We start from the raw sequence: 15,486 nt of genomic DNA on the forward strand, positions 1-15,486 counted from the left end.
AAGTGGTTCGGAATAGACCCTCTCACCCTCTGGTTTCGTAATATATAGGTACGTTTATGCTGCGATCTGCGATTTTGGAGCGTCTACGCAGTTCACAGGAAACTATGGGAAATTGAGGAACCATGTGATTTTAGTTACATTGCGGACTGTTGGTTTCGTCCAATTCAACCGACCGATCAAAACCCGCAATGTAATGAAACTCGCGTCGTCTAAATGAGCCCTTAGGCATGCGGTATTACTTGGCCGTCACGTCGAAATGTTCATTGGGACATCTGCCAAACACAAACAGTAATTATAATGGTCTGGCTATTTGATTTGGCACTACCGCAGACCATTCACAACTCATCCAGTTTCATCACAATGCGTAGTTTTTCAAATACAAACCAATCAGTGATCAGAGAGACTACCGCGAACCACGTTCGACGTGTTGGCTCCCTGTCACACTTACTTAAGAATTTACAAGTGCGACAGAAAGGCAACACAAAAAACGTTGTTCGCGGTAGGCCCTCAGTGATCAATACGTTCGAAATGGCGCCAAGTTGTCACTTACGATTAGGCGCCACTTTGACGTTTTGCGTAGGTGTCTTGCCAAGTATAGGTAAGTCAAAGACCTTATAAATCCCTTGGTGAGAGTGATGGTGGTAATTTTGCGTAGTTACATTACGTACAATTTGTACATAAGTGATACATAACGTAACGTCTCACCTTTGTTAACACAGCCGTCTAAATACATAAGAATGAGAAGTAAGATTAAAATTGCAATCATTTTCTATTGTGTTTTAATTTTTGAGGTGAGCAATAAAGAGTTATTGCATTGTAACCTAAGTACTAATTTATATTTTTTCTACGATTTCAATTCCGATAGCAACTTTACTTCATACTCCGCCATAACCATGGGTATGTAGCAGCTTGCAGTTCTGTCCGATGGATTTTAGCTGCCTCCTAGAGTACAGGGCTATAACCGCGAAAATCGAAGTTCGCAAATTGCGGGCATTTTTCTCTGTCACTCTCATTACGCCTTCATTGGAGTAAAAGAGAAAGATCCTCGCAATTTGCGAATTTCTGTTTTCGCGGTAGCCCCTCAGACTTTTACATTTTACATCAACAATCTAGAATTAAGTTTTTATTGACGAACTGATCAACGGCATCGAGCCGTGAACTGCGAAGATTTCATACAATAAAATGTAGCAGGTGGAGATGGCGGGACGACTTTGACGCCTTTCTTAACAACTGGCCTGAAGAAGCGCTAAATCGGGAGTTATGGAAAACCAGGGGGGGAAGGCTTTTTGCCCCGCAGTGGGACACTCAAATAGGCTAAGAAAAAAAAATTGCACAAGTTTTCATGGTGAGACGGTTTGGGGCAACTGACTCTAAATGCAATACCGATTATAGGTATTACAGGTTTCTATTGAACATGAAAGACTGCAACCAAAATGGGTACCCGCGAAAATTTTAATCGCGTTTTCGGACGCCAATCGGTATTTTCTGCATTTCCATATTTTCAATAGTCAGCCAGGGCCATGAACCTACTAGGGTTTACTCCAAGCGAATTGAAATACCGGTCGTACGCACACATTAACAATAGTACCAAAGTCCAACACAGGTTAGGAAAATTATTAAATGACGCGTCATATCATACTATATATCTGACCACAAAGTACGTATTGTTGTGGGTGTGTTCAGGAAAACTGTTGTTTATTCATAAGAATTTATAAGAAAGGTCTACAGGCCACGTATGTTTATTTGTGACGTTCCACGGTAAAAGGTACCTTATGGCGGCTGGCACTTACGTCACATAGCGCCACAATAATATGGGAGCGGCGTTAATAATAGCGTGGGTCCATATTGGGTTGCATAATAATTGATTGTCCTAATGTAATGTTACGCATAGAACTCATTTCGCATAATTGTTATTGTGCTGGAAATATTAACATTTCTGAAAAATTATAACACAAACCTAACCTAACCTACCCTATTCTACACAACCTATGCAAAATATTTTCGAAAATACTTTCTGTTTCAGCTGGAGAAAAAATACGCGAAAAGAGATTTATGCGTAACATTACATTATGACAATCAATTATTATACGATGAGATAGGATCCCTAATAGCGTAAGCGCCAATCGCCATAAGGTACCTTTACCCGTGGGACGTCACATTTGCTTATTTCGTATAATAAATAATGTCCTTGATATAAACATATTTACTGGCCCCTATTTCACCACGGTGACAGGTGCGACAATTGTCGACATCACTGTTACTGACGTCACAGGCCTCCATAGCCTACAGTAACCGCTTACCATCGGACGGGCGGTGTGCTTGTTTGCCACCAACATTTTAATTGAAGAAAAACTCCATTATATCGCCAATAAATGAATGAATGAATGAATGATACTTTTATTGGAAACACACATACACAACAACATTAAAATAGGCTTAAATCTAGGTAAATTTGAAGTTACAGTGTTGCGAGAGGTTCCAAAAAGGATAACACTCAGCATGTGTCGCAGCACATGAGTAGTGTTACGACGCTGATTTTCAGTGTACCCATTGACACGTAAAACAAACACAAAACAACACAGAACATAAAAACAAAACCGAAGCAGAATACAACAGAATGTGCGATTGACACGGTAATTTATTCACAATACGTAGGCAACTCTGAAAGTTCTTAGAAAAGGCTACTTAGAGATCATATAACAAAAAGAGGCATATTATTTATGAAAATATAACTCTTTATACTTTTTTTGAGGTATATGCAATTTGGTCGTTATCTGTGTTTCAGGATTGATGGCAATTTAAAAATTGTACGTCGAGCGTTATTCCAATTTCGACCTAAGAATTTTTTCGTATTACTATTTATAACGATTTTCATTGTGGGCTCAGCCAACAACAGAGTTACAGTAGGCTTCAGTTATAGTTTCATAATGAAGCCTAGTTCTTGTACGTCTGTTTATTTTTTAAATTACACATTTAATCGCTTTTGTAGTTATTCAACGGATGATCATAGAGAAGCATGTCATTCAAGAGTGACGTCAAAAGTTTACATCGCAAAGTTGTGCGGTTAATAAAAAATACTGGCAAAAAATTGTATATCAGTAGTTTTTGATATCCCTCAGTATTCATATGACACTGTTAAAAAAATCTTGCTTAAATTATTTTGTGTCAAAAAAGCTTGAATCCCGATGGGTACCTCATGAATTTCATACAAAACCTCCGAGGACCTAAAATCGCCATACAAAAAAGGCATTGGAAGAATGAGCTGTGTGCGCTTCAGGGTAATCCTATCCTAATGAAAATTTGTACGCGTGGTCAGAAAGAGATAAAGCACGCATTAAAATAAAGAGTAACGTCCTAATTACTTCAGCTTTTTCTATTCTAAACATTTTCAGTTTGCCCCTCGTATAAGAAAACTGAGACATGTTATAAATGCTTACATAATACATAAATAAATATATAGACTCTAAAGCACAGTAGTCGGTACAAATACAGGTGGGTGTAGGTATAGGTCGGCTAGGTGGAGATCGTTTGTTCCTTGAGTAGGTGCAGTTTCAGTTTGGATTTAAACACGTATAGTGAGCTGGCATTTCTTATTGGTGGTGGGAGATTGTTCCAGCACCGCGTGGCTGCGTACCGGAAGCTGCCACGGAAACTAGCCGACCTGTGCCTTGGACAGATGAGGCGGGGGGCTTGCCTTATGTGTTTACGGGAGAAGGTTAGTCTTTCGTAGAGGTAAGTTGGTTGTTTGGTCAGCATAATCCCGAACAAGAGTGAAGCAAAATGTAATTTTCTACGGGCCTCCATCTTAAGCATATTGCCACTATTTAAATAAGTATTTATTTTACGAAGCTAATGACAATTGTCACAAGAAACACGACAATTGTCAAGAAATTCCGACACAGAACTCGTTTCCTGTCAAGACTTACCAAAAGTTCTTTTAAATCTTGTGACAACTGTCATCATCATTATAAACTTCGCAAGAGAAATACCTGTTTTATGCCGATATAATAAAGTTTTTTTTAATAATACAATGATGGTGGCAAACAGGAATACGGCCCGCCCGATGGTAAGCGGTAACCGTAGCCCATGGACGACTGGGAGGTCAGCAACAGTGACATTTGTCGAATTGTCACACCTGTCACCTTGGTGAAATAGGCGCCTGATAGTCGTGGACAGGGCATTGAACACGTATAATTTGATTAAGTAATTTGGAAATGGGCCAACAATGCGAAATGATGAAAATTTAAACCAATTTCACTTCGAATGTCTGTTCAAAATATGTGGGCGTTAAAAAAAATCTACCATACAGCTTGGCAAAACAGAGTAGAAATAAAAAGTGGCAACACTGTAGTGTCGTCCCTTTTTTCTCATATAAATTGGTTTGAAAGGGACGACACTACAGTGTTGCCACTTTTTAACTTCTACTCTTTTTTGCCAAGCTGTAATTTCCTCACAAATATTTTTTTTTTAACTGGCAGGAAGTTGCGCAGGATCGGGACAGGTGGCATGCTCTCGTTTCGGAGGCCAAGATTCTCTTTGGATCGCTGAGCCAAAATAGTTAGTTAGTTTTTTTTCTTGTATCAATGATGGCATTGATGGGCCTTGGAAGTTAATATACTTCTTGAAGAATATTTAGGTAGGTACGAGATAATATTTTAATGTTCCTAGCATTACGAGAATTTATATATTTTTTTAACCCTCGACTCTTCTTGGGAATTAAAACAAAACAAGAATTTTTAACTATTTTTAACCCTCCCAAGTTCACAAAGGTGCCAGTTCACGTCAAGATTTCGCGTTGTCTCAGCTATTTTTAGTGACACAAATGCCAAAATGCGTTATACAATTTATTTTTGTATACAGACGTGTGCAAACCTTGGCACTAGTCCTGGACACTAAATACATCGTATTCATTATTAAATAATAACAAATGCAATGGAATTAAGACTTAATCCCTATTGTTATAAGGCTTTAATTCAATAGTACCTACCTAAACAAATGGTGGTTATGATAATAAATTATGCACGAGTAGTACGCAGATCACAGACAACACATCCTCCAGACTGAGAATAGTCGCGCTACCCCCTCTGCAACGCATACGGTAATTTTACTCCATGTTCGAGTCGAAAGTGTCTTTGTGTGACGTCCGTGTCTTTGAACGGACCAATCACGGCACGGAACTTCGCTCGCCTCGTCCCGCGCACCCCCGCGTTTTTGGCATCATCGGTTGCATGAAATAATTGGTCTAAACTCGGTCTAGAGGATTCCTAGTCTATGACGCAGATTTATGTTCTTAAGACAAATGAATAACTACAATTACGTGCTTAAATGGAACTCGTATTAGAACTGTATGGAGGCATTGCACATTTAACGCGGTTGTCACACTGATGGGGTGTATGCTTCGGTGTGTGAGCGAGACACCGCTATGCACGTATATGAGGATGTCCCGCTCGCACCCTGGAACAGCGTGCGGATACAACGTGAATATGCTTTAGGTTGGTATTCCACCTGTCCAATGTCATTCCGTCTCACTCTCTCATCAAGCAAAATGTGACACGCAATACACATTGGAGAAGACCCAAGTCATTCTCGAATGCTCAGGGGTAGCAGAACACCGGGTACAACACCTCAGTTCACCAGGGCTCTCCCAGAAGTCGTCGACAATGTCAAGCGTTTGCTAGGCTTTTTGGTACAGTTGGGTTGGCAAGAATAGTGCCGCCAACCCATCACGCAAAATAGGCGCAATTATATGACGTAGAGTTGCAGAAACCAAGCTTGTGTGAACCTATAACCTACATTTTGTGCAATAAAGTACCTACTAAAAAATAAATAATTAAGATCAATGAAATCTGCCCATAAATAAAAATAAGGGTATATCCATACAGTTGAACAAGTTGTAAACCTTGATCTACTAACTGTTACTGAGTACTTTTCATGGCATTGAAAGTCAGTAAACTGTTTGTTTACACTGTTGCCAATCAGGAAAAGTATTGCTTAATCGATTTTATTATTGATATCAGTAAAGAAATAGTAATTTTAATAATTTTTGTTTTTTATGCTAGCCGATAATGGTGTCCCACTGCTGGGCTAAGGCCTCTCTTAATAATGTTACTTATTTATTTTGTATTTATTTCTATATATGGGAAGTTTGTTTAAAATATATTTATTAATACAAAAATAACATTCCAGATAAATAATTAAAGAGTATGTATAATCAACAAATACAAATATTTTTATTGCTTTATAGTGTTATCCACGGTAGAATATTAAAAATATTTTATTTTAAATTTTAGAGCATGGTAAATACTTACAAAAAGAAGTATAAATATTTATATTAGAAACTAAATTTATAGTTTATTATTTAACGAGTGTTAGCCGTGATCCATTTTCACGACGAACCTGAACACGAAAATAAATAAAACAACGCGACTGCGAGTGCACGGTATACAGCAAAATAAAGAAACAAATATTTAATCATATAACTATTTAAAACTCACCAAATGGTCACTTTTCCACGCCTCAAGGTATACTAACACCTTATTCTTACAAATCACTATTTAATCGTTAGTATTTCACTTTATTTTATTAATATTCCGAATGATTACTTAACACGATTTGAACTTTACAAAACGAGGTAAGCTATGCAAATCGCAAATGACAGTATTGAAACATTTGAATGACAGTCTTGACAGATAAAGTAATGTTGCCGTATGTAAATTATTAGAGCCACCACAGACCAATACATATAGGCAATCCGACACGACCTATAATTACTTGAGGGCTCTACAGAGGGTGGTGATTTATCAAAAGTATATTTTGCAAAGTGAAGCTCAAGTAATGCCTTAATTTGGTAGAAGGTTAGACCTTTTCGGTCAATAAAAGTCTGCAACGATTTTGGTAACATATGCAATGCAAGTTTAACTCAAAAATAAAATAGTAGCTGTTTGTAGAGACCTTTATTAAAGTCAGAAAGTAATGTATATTGTCTATGGCATCTACCGTACCAATGTAATTGCCGTAACCAAGCCCCCTACTCTGTCTGTTCTCTTTCACGGCGCAGCAACTAGTATCATTTCTCTCTCCTTGCTCTTTTAAAAATGCCGTTTGTCAAAAAAGGACAACCATACTGTTGACAAGATGGACTTCAAATCCAAGTGGCCCCTTTTTAGGCGACCCAGGTTGTGCATGTGTGCGTAAAAACGTATATGTGTGCTCATTTAGGGATGTGAAAAGTCGATTTTAATCATGTTATATATCGATAAACGCTACACGCTAGCGGTACGAAATAGCGATTAATTGAAGCTTCAATATCTTCGTTAAACAAAGCATAATTGAAATGCTAATGGATAATGAATATATTATGATGTAATAAAATATTTCAATTATTGCGGACCACCTATTTTAGTAGGTATTTATGTATTTTAATTAAATATCTGAACTTTCCCTTGGTTCTCTCCTGGGGCGTGACTATAAAATTGTGATCTGATAACCACAATAAAGAATAAAAGCGTTTTTGTTCATTTTAGGTATAGTTAAACCTTTGAAGTAAAATTAAAATTGCAAGAAATGTCGATAGTTTATCGATATGACTTTATCGACATGGCTACAGTAACGTGGGCCGCATTGTTAATCGTACACTAAACAAAAGTGGCAACAGTGACAGCTCGCTGAGACTACGTCTTTATATATTATAAGTCTATGGGCCCAACGTTTTCTGTTCTCTTTCACGACGCAGCAACTAGTATCATTTCTCACTCCTCGCTCTTTTAAAATGCCGTTTGTCAAAAAAGGACAACCATACTGTTGACAAGGTGGACTTCAAATCAAGTGTTGCCTTTCTTGATGCGCCCAGGCTGTGTATGTGTGCATAAAAGCGTATATGTGTGCTCTTTTAGGGATGTCAAAAGTCGATTTTAATCATGTTATATATCGATAAACGCTACACAGCGGAACGAAATAGCGATTAATTGAAGCTTCAATATCTTCGTTAAACATAAACATAATTGAAATGCTAATGGATAATTAATATATTATAATATAATAATATAATTCAATTATTGCGGAACACCTATTTTAGGATGTATTTATGTATTTTAATTAAATATGAACTTTCCCTTGGTTCCCTGCTGGGGCGTGACTATAAAATTGTGATCTGATAACCACAATAAAGAATAAAAGCGTTTTTGGTCATTTTAGGTATCGTGAAGCCTTTGAAGTAAAATTAAAATTGCAAAAAATGTCGATAGTTTATCGATATGACTTTATCGACATGGCTACAGCAACGTGGGCCTCATTGTTAATCGTACACTAAACAAAAGTGGCAACAGTGACAGCTCGCTGAGACACCGTCTATACACCGTCTTTATATATTATAAGTCTATGATTAGAGCCACCACAGACCAATACATATAGGCAATCCGACACGACCTTAAAGTAGCTAACACACTACCGCACCGCACCAAGGTCATTGTGGGACGCACCCATAAGTAAAAGGGAGAAAGCGATATCTCTTTCTCCCTCTTACTTATGGGTGCGTCCCACAATGACCTTGGTGCGGTGCGATAGTGTGTTAGCTACTTAAATAATTACTTGAGGGCTCTACAGACCGTCGTGATTTATCAAATGTATATTCGCAAAGTGAAGCCCAAGTAATGCCTTAATTTGGTAGAAGGTTAGACCTTGTCGGTCAATAAAAGTCTGCAACGATTTTGGTAACATATGCAATGCAAGTTTAACTCAAAAATAAAATAGTAGCTGTTTGTAGAGACCTTTATTAAACTCAGAAAGTAAAGCGCCCTCCACACTCATGCGCGATTCGCGGCGCGAAGCCGCGAACGCAAGTGTGGCGTCGATTTCGCAGATTGTTCACGCCTTCGCGCCTTGTTCTCCGTTTTTTGTCGGTATTTCGGCCCGCGTCAAAGGAGACGCGAAGCTCGAACTTGCAAGACTCCATATCCTCCTGAGTCCTGTTGTCCTTTTCAAAGGACATATAAAACAAACAATTATGAACCTTATTGGCGTTTTTTCGTATACATGCCGGGCCCAGTCCGTACGTACAACTATATAAGCATGACGGACGACTCTGGCTATCGTCAGTAATGGAGAAACAGTGCAAGTCGTGCGGTGGAACAGACCACCATCGCAGAAGCTCTGCGAAGTGTACCAACTACCTGCCTCCGATTCGAAAACGTAAATTGAGTGATGGCGCAGCGCAAACCCTGGATATCTACGTCGTCAAACGCGGTCTGTGCTCCGCGTTGTGTCCTCTTCTCTTGCCTCAACGCCGATCCAGACTGCTCGAAGAGATCAGACGGGACGTGCGTGACCTGTCGCGCATCTACATCCAACTGGGCATATTTTACAATCTCTACATGAAGACTGCCCCCGCTCTACCTGACATACCGGACGTGTTGAATTTCGTTTACGCGATGAAGGGCAAAGGACCGTACGCCGAATCATACACTAGGTACTTTGGCGATCACCGTCGTTACGATGGTAAGCTGCGTTCGTTTATCGTGCAAGAACTGGCCAAGCAGTATGAGACCACACTGCGCACCAACATAACTATGCACGCGTATTCGAGACTGGCTCGCTACTTCAAAGTGAAGCGCAACGACGAACGTCTCTTTCGAGCCTACTATAGCAGAATTTTGCCCGACGGCGACGACAATACGAGCCGGGAGATTGCTCGCGTGTGTACCGTCATTAACAAGGACACCGTGGAGGGTTCGCGGTGGTGGAAGACCGTACCCGAATGGATGCGCATACAGCAGGGAATGGAGACGCGCAGTTTCCGTCTATTTCCACAGCCGTCGCACGGACTCAAGCACGTGATGTATACATCGACAGGATGGTTCGAGCTGCTGCGTCGAGTCGCTCCCGATACCGTCCCCGGCACGTGGAACAAAATTACCGATCATCTTAGTCAACTGTGGACACCGTGGTTGGACGTGCCGGCCACCAAATTCGGCTGTTGTCTTCAGACGGACGGCGTGAGCGTGAGTCTCTCGATGAATCGGTGTGCCAAGCCGGAGATGACGGAGAAAAAGAAGAAGCGGCGCGTCGAGTACGACAGAGTTATAGCGGTGGACCCCGGCTCGCGCGTGCCCCTGGCCACCGTCGAATCCAAGCGGTATTCCTTCAAACGGGTCACGCGCAAATATGTACGTTCTCACACGCTCGAATGGAAGAGAGATCGCGTACGCAACAAACTCATCGCTCCGATACTGGCCGAGATGCAAAAGGATAGAGAATCACTCAATTTTCCGGTCTCTTCCAAAAATACGGATCACGTGATCGAATACAGCGTCTTTCGCATGAAGTGGTTCGAAGCCATGCAAGTACCGTACGAGACGCACTCCAAACTGACGCGACTCGGATTGGACAAGTACATTCGTATCGCCAAGTGCGAGGAACGAATCGTGAGGGAAGTGTTTGACGGAGGAGGGGTGAGCGACGTGCTGGTGCTGTACGGCGCCGGGAGCAAGTTTATGAACACAGCGTCGTTCTCGGGGCGCAAGTTTCGACACGACTCGTTGCTAAAGAGATTGCGCAGTAAATCCAATATCCGTGTCGAAATCGTGGATGAGGCGTACACGTCACAGGCGTGTTCGGCCTGCAACCAGAGAACGGGAGTGTTTCAGAGAATTGGCATGAATCACCGACTGCGCTGGGGAGTTTGTCCGACGTGCCACAGCGAGTTTGATCGGGACGAAAATGCCGCAAAAAACATATTGATCAACCATATTAGGTCTACCATCTGTAGGCCACGATGTCTTCCGGGGAGGGCATCGTAACCTCCCGAGAGAAAAATAAAACTCGGACGCAATAAGGTTGAAATTTCAATTTCAATTAATTTGTGTCTGGGACTCAGGAGGATATTACACAATAATTTGGCTCCTCTGTAGCAAGATAAATATAAATTATATTATGATTATATCATATCCCATCAAAAACATAAATGTAAAAAAGGAGAGCCAAGTTCAATACAAAATTTATGCTTGGCTGTGGGGTTCGCCGCAAAAAGAATGGAGATCTAAATGAGTCCAAGTTCTATGCAAAATCCAAATATGTATTTATAGGAACAAAATAACATTATAAACAAGTATTAAACTCTATTTCTTTGCTTTATTGGATACCTATAACAATTGCTGTTATTTAAAAAAAATGCGAGATCTTAAAGCAGGTTAGATTTGACTTGGCCAGTTTTCATTACATCAGTCATTTTATAAAGTTATTCAACATATATATTTTGTAATTCTGATAAAAACTGGCCAAGCCAAATCTAACCTACTTTAAGATCTCACATTTTTTTTAAATAACAGCAATTGTTATAGGTATCCAATGAAGCAAAGAAATAGAGTTTAATACTTGTTTATAATGTTATTTTGTTCCTATAAATACATATTTGGATTTTGCATAGAACTTGGACTCATTTAGATCTCCATTCTTTTTGCGGCGAACCCCACAGCCAAGCATAAATTTTGTATTGAACTTGGCTCTCCTTTTTTACATTTATGTTTTTGATGGGATATCAATACTTTTTGTAAAGAAAACTAGGCAGGTATTGAGATTTAATGTTTTTTCTTGTGTTTCCGCTGCATGTTTTTTACTTCTGTTCTTTGTATTAATTATGTGGTGCCGCGCGCCGCCAACGACACACCGTTGGCCGGTTGTTTAGCGCGTATTACAGGTTTTTTGTATGGGGACCCCCCCCCCTATTTTTTAACTTTTTTTTATTTTTAGATTTTTTCCTACGCTTACACACAATTACCGAGCTGGATTCCAAATTTCATCCTTCTAGGTCATCTGGAAGTAGGTTAGGTTTAGGTACTATATATGTCAGTCACAATAAAAAAGAAATTTGTATGGGGACCCCCCCTATTTATTAACTTTTTTTTGTTTTTAGATTTTTTCCTAAGCTTACACACAATAACCGAGCTGGATTCCAAATTTCATCCTTCTAGGTCATCTGGAAGTAGGTTAGATTTAGGTACTTATATGTCAGTCACAATAAAAAATGGTTTTTTTTGTATGGGGACCCCCCCTATTTTATAACTTTTTTTTATTTTTAGATTTTTTCCTACGCTTCCACACAATAACTGAGCTGGATTCCAAATTTCATCCTTCTAGGTCATCTGGAAGTAGGTTAGGTTTAGGTACTTATATGTCAGTCACAATAAAAAATGGTTTTTTTGTATGGGGACCCCCCGCTATTTTATAACTTTTTATTATTTTTAGATTTTTTCCTACGCTTTCACACAATAACTGAGCTGGATTCCAAATTTCATCCTTCTAGGTCATCTGGAAGTAGGTTAGGTTAAGGTACTATAAGTATGTCAGTCAGTCTTAAAATTTACGACTTTTTGACCTTCATATCTTTATAACCGTTTGAGCTAGCTTCATGAAATTTGGGCTTCTAGATGTCCTTATGGATATAATTAAACACACGTAGTTTTATGTGTTTACGTTAAAGATGTTTTGAGTTATAGAAGGGTCAAAAGTGGCACCAAGGGTTCGTGTAATATTACACTTGGCGCTGGCTAGCCAGTTCCTTTGCTTGAACTTGGCTTGACACGCTGCCGCGTGTCTAGATTAAGCAGCTATATTTTACGGTTTTACAATAAAACAAAATGGAAAAACAGCTAAATCACGTACGATGCCATGGATAACTAACAGTTAAACTCGATCAGCTGATGCTTTTCCGCCATATTGCCACAAACCACACTGCGAAATCGCCGTGAAGTGTGCGAGTGTGGAGTCATACATCAACTTCGCGATATGTTCGCTCCGCGACGTCGCGCCGCGATTCACGCACATAGTCTGGAGGGGGCTTAATAATGTATATTGTCTATGGCATCTACCGTACCAATGCAATTGCCGTAACACACTGTCGCACCGCAGCGCGACCTTGGTGCATCGCACCTATAAGTGAGAGCGAGAAACGGATATCGCTTCCTCGCCTTAATAGCCTTAATGTTGTGATTAGGTTGGACCGTGTATTACTGCTTTAAGCAATGAGAATCAATGACTAGAGATGCACCGGATATCTGGTTACTATCCGGTATCCGGCCTATCCGGCCATTATTTTACTATCCGGCTGGATACCGGATAGTGACCTACTATCCTGCCGGATACCGGATAGTAGAGTCTGTGCGGAAAGAGAAGAGTCGTGGCAGAAACGGGAACTAACATTTTAAATTTTATATGGCAATCAAACCTTTGACACCTGTCTTGTAAAAAGTAAACAAACTTCTGTCAATGTATATTTTTATTAACAAAAACCGCAAGTTTTATGTATAAAATATTTTCAAAACACGATAAAACTGTACATAAAACCACGAAAATTATATTTAATATTGGTCGACTTACAAAAAGTCGCGGAACGTGTTTCCGCTATTCGCGGGTATTGATGTTGTATTTAATATTAAATAATTACCTATTTAATAAGCCCCCTAAGTAACTTGTCTCCGGTACATAATCGGTAAGTATATTCATTCAAAATATATTCATTTTGATAAATATATAGGTCATTCATGATCTTTAAAATAACTGACAAATAGTCTTGATACTTGCCATTTTATGCATATTTATATGTAATTTCTTTTTCAGGATTGTGTAAAAGTACCTACGGTATCTCGAATAAAAGGCCGCTAAGTAGGTGATATGCAAGAATTCGTAATCTACGTGCCGGATTCATAGGCCACCAAATGAAGACCAAAAACAGCCACACAGGGGAAATAATTCGTGTATGAGCGAATTTTGGCATAGTTGTAGGTCAAGGTGCCTTACACAACATACTGAAAGTACTGGTGGATGGGGGGTGTGCTAACGGGTGAAGGGGGGTTTAAAGGTCCCTTTTTTTAGTTTTTCGTAAATAACTCGTAAACGGTGGCTCATACCAAAAAATGTTCTTATACATAAGTGATCTACATAAAATTGCCTACAAGAAAGATTCCGTACACTTTTACGCTAGGATCAATAGTAAAAAAGATATTAAAGCCGGTAAGTTAGTTATAATCAATTTTATGCTCCCTCTCGTAAACGGTGGCCCATAACAAAAAAATATTCATGAACATAAATAATCTACATATAATTTCATACAAAAAAGATTATATACACTCTGGAACCAACCCATTGTTCTGCCAAGCCAACTGAGCTACCGAGACTTACCCGAAGACAGCGAAAATTTCTACTACTACATCTTTCATATCAGCCTTAAGGTACCGTTTGGATTCAGACTACGCCAGCATTACTGCTACAGTATTCCACCGGGACATTACTGCCAACCGCATTACTGTCGCAAATGACGAAAATCGCGCAGCAACATTGATTTTGACATTTGCGCTGTAATAGTGTTACAGTCGACTGCACTAGTTCAGGAAAAGTCGAAAAGGTAATTTTTCGGGCAGTAATGCAGTAGTATCACAGTGCGACATTACTGTCGACTGCATTACTGTCGCAAATAGCAAATATCTACTAAGCAACATTGATTTTGACAATTGCGGCAGTAATGCAGTCGGCATTAATGTCGCTTTGCAATAATGCTACTGTCGACTTCACTACTGCAGGAAACATCAAAAGGGTCACAACCAACGACCCAGTGGCACCTGACTCCATTCTCAACATCATATTTTGCCGATGCATGACCGGGTGTGGGGCGCGATGCAGCTGCCGGAAAGCAGGAATTTCGTGCTCCAGTGTCTGCGGTGTATGCTCTGGCTCATGCACTAACGGAGCCCCCATCGAAATCACCGTCAGCAATGATGATGATGATGATTTTGTAGTTTCAGAACATAATTAGACATTTTATTTATAGAACTATACGTCCCAATCTTAAAAATAAAGTTACTATTATGTGTAGATTGATTATAATTAAATTTCTCTCTTTAGTATCTTTTTAAATATTGATCCTAGCGAAAAAGTGTACTAGATCTTTCTTGTAGGCAATTTTATGTTAATTATTTATGTATAAGAACAATTTTTGCTATGCGCCGCCGTTTACAAGTTATTTACGAAAAACTAAAAAAAAAAACCGGCAAATTGATTAAAATTAAATTTCCCCCTTTAATATCTCATGAAATATTGATCCTAGCGAAAAAGTATAAATAATATTTTTTGTAGAGAATTTTATCACGATTATTTAAGTATAACCTTTTTTTTGCAATGGGCAACCGTTTATTAGTTATTTATGAAAAAGCAAAAAAAGGGACCTGCGAAGTGATTGTAATTAACATTCCCCCTTTTATATTTTTTAAAATATTAGTCCCAGAGAAAAATATTTCATATATTTTTTATAGGAAATTTTATGTAGATTATTTATGTACAAGAACATTTTTTGATATGGGCTACCGTTTACCAGTTGTTTATGAAAAACTAAAAAGATACTTTAAAATTGATTATAATTAACTTTCTCGCTTAGTAACTTTTGAATATTGAGCCTAGTGAAAAGTATTCAGTATATTTTTTGTAGAAAATTGTATGTAGATT

General features: G+C 39.1%; 1 protein-coding gene across 1 annotated transcript in view; it reads right to left on the bottom strand.

Annotated features, from left to right (window-relative positions):
• LOC134671431 (pyruvate carboxylase, mitochondrial) overlaps window positions 1–6,640 on the bottom strand; it is a 69,282-nt gene extending 62,642 nt beyond the window's left edge. The window contains exon 1 of the mRNA XM_063529289.1: window positions 6,495–6,640. The gene's annotated coding sequence lies outside the window, so the exon portion shown is untranslated. The remainder of the gene's footprint in view (window positions 1–6,494) is intronic.
• Between the last annotated feature and the right edge of the window lie 8,846 nt (window positions 6,641–15,486).

This window comes from Cydia fagiglandana, chromosome 15 (genome assembly GCF_963556715.1).
Source record: "Cydia fagiglandana chromosome 15, ilCydFagi1.1, whole genome shotgun sequence".
Taxonomy (NCBI): Eukaryota; Metazoa; Arthropoda; class Insecta; order Lepidoptera; family Tortricidae; genus Cydia; species Cydia fagiglandana.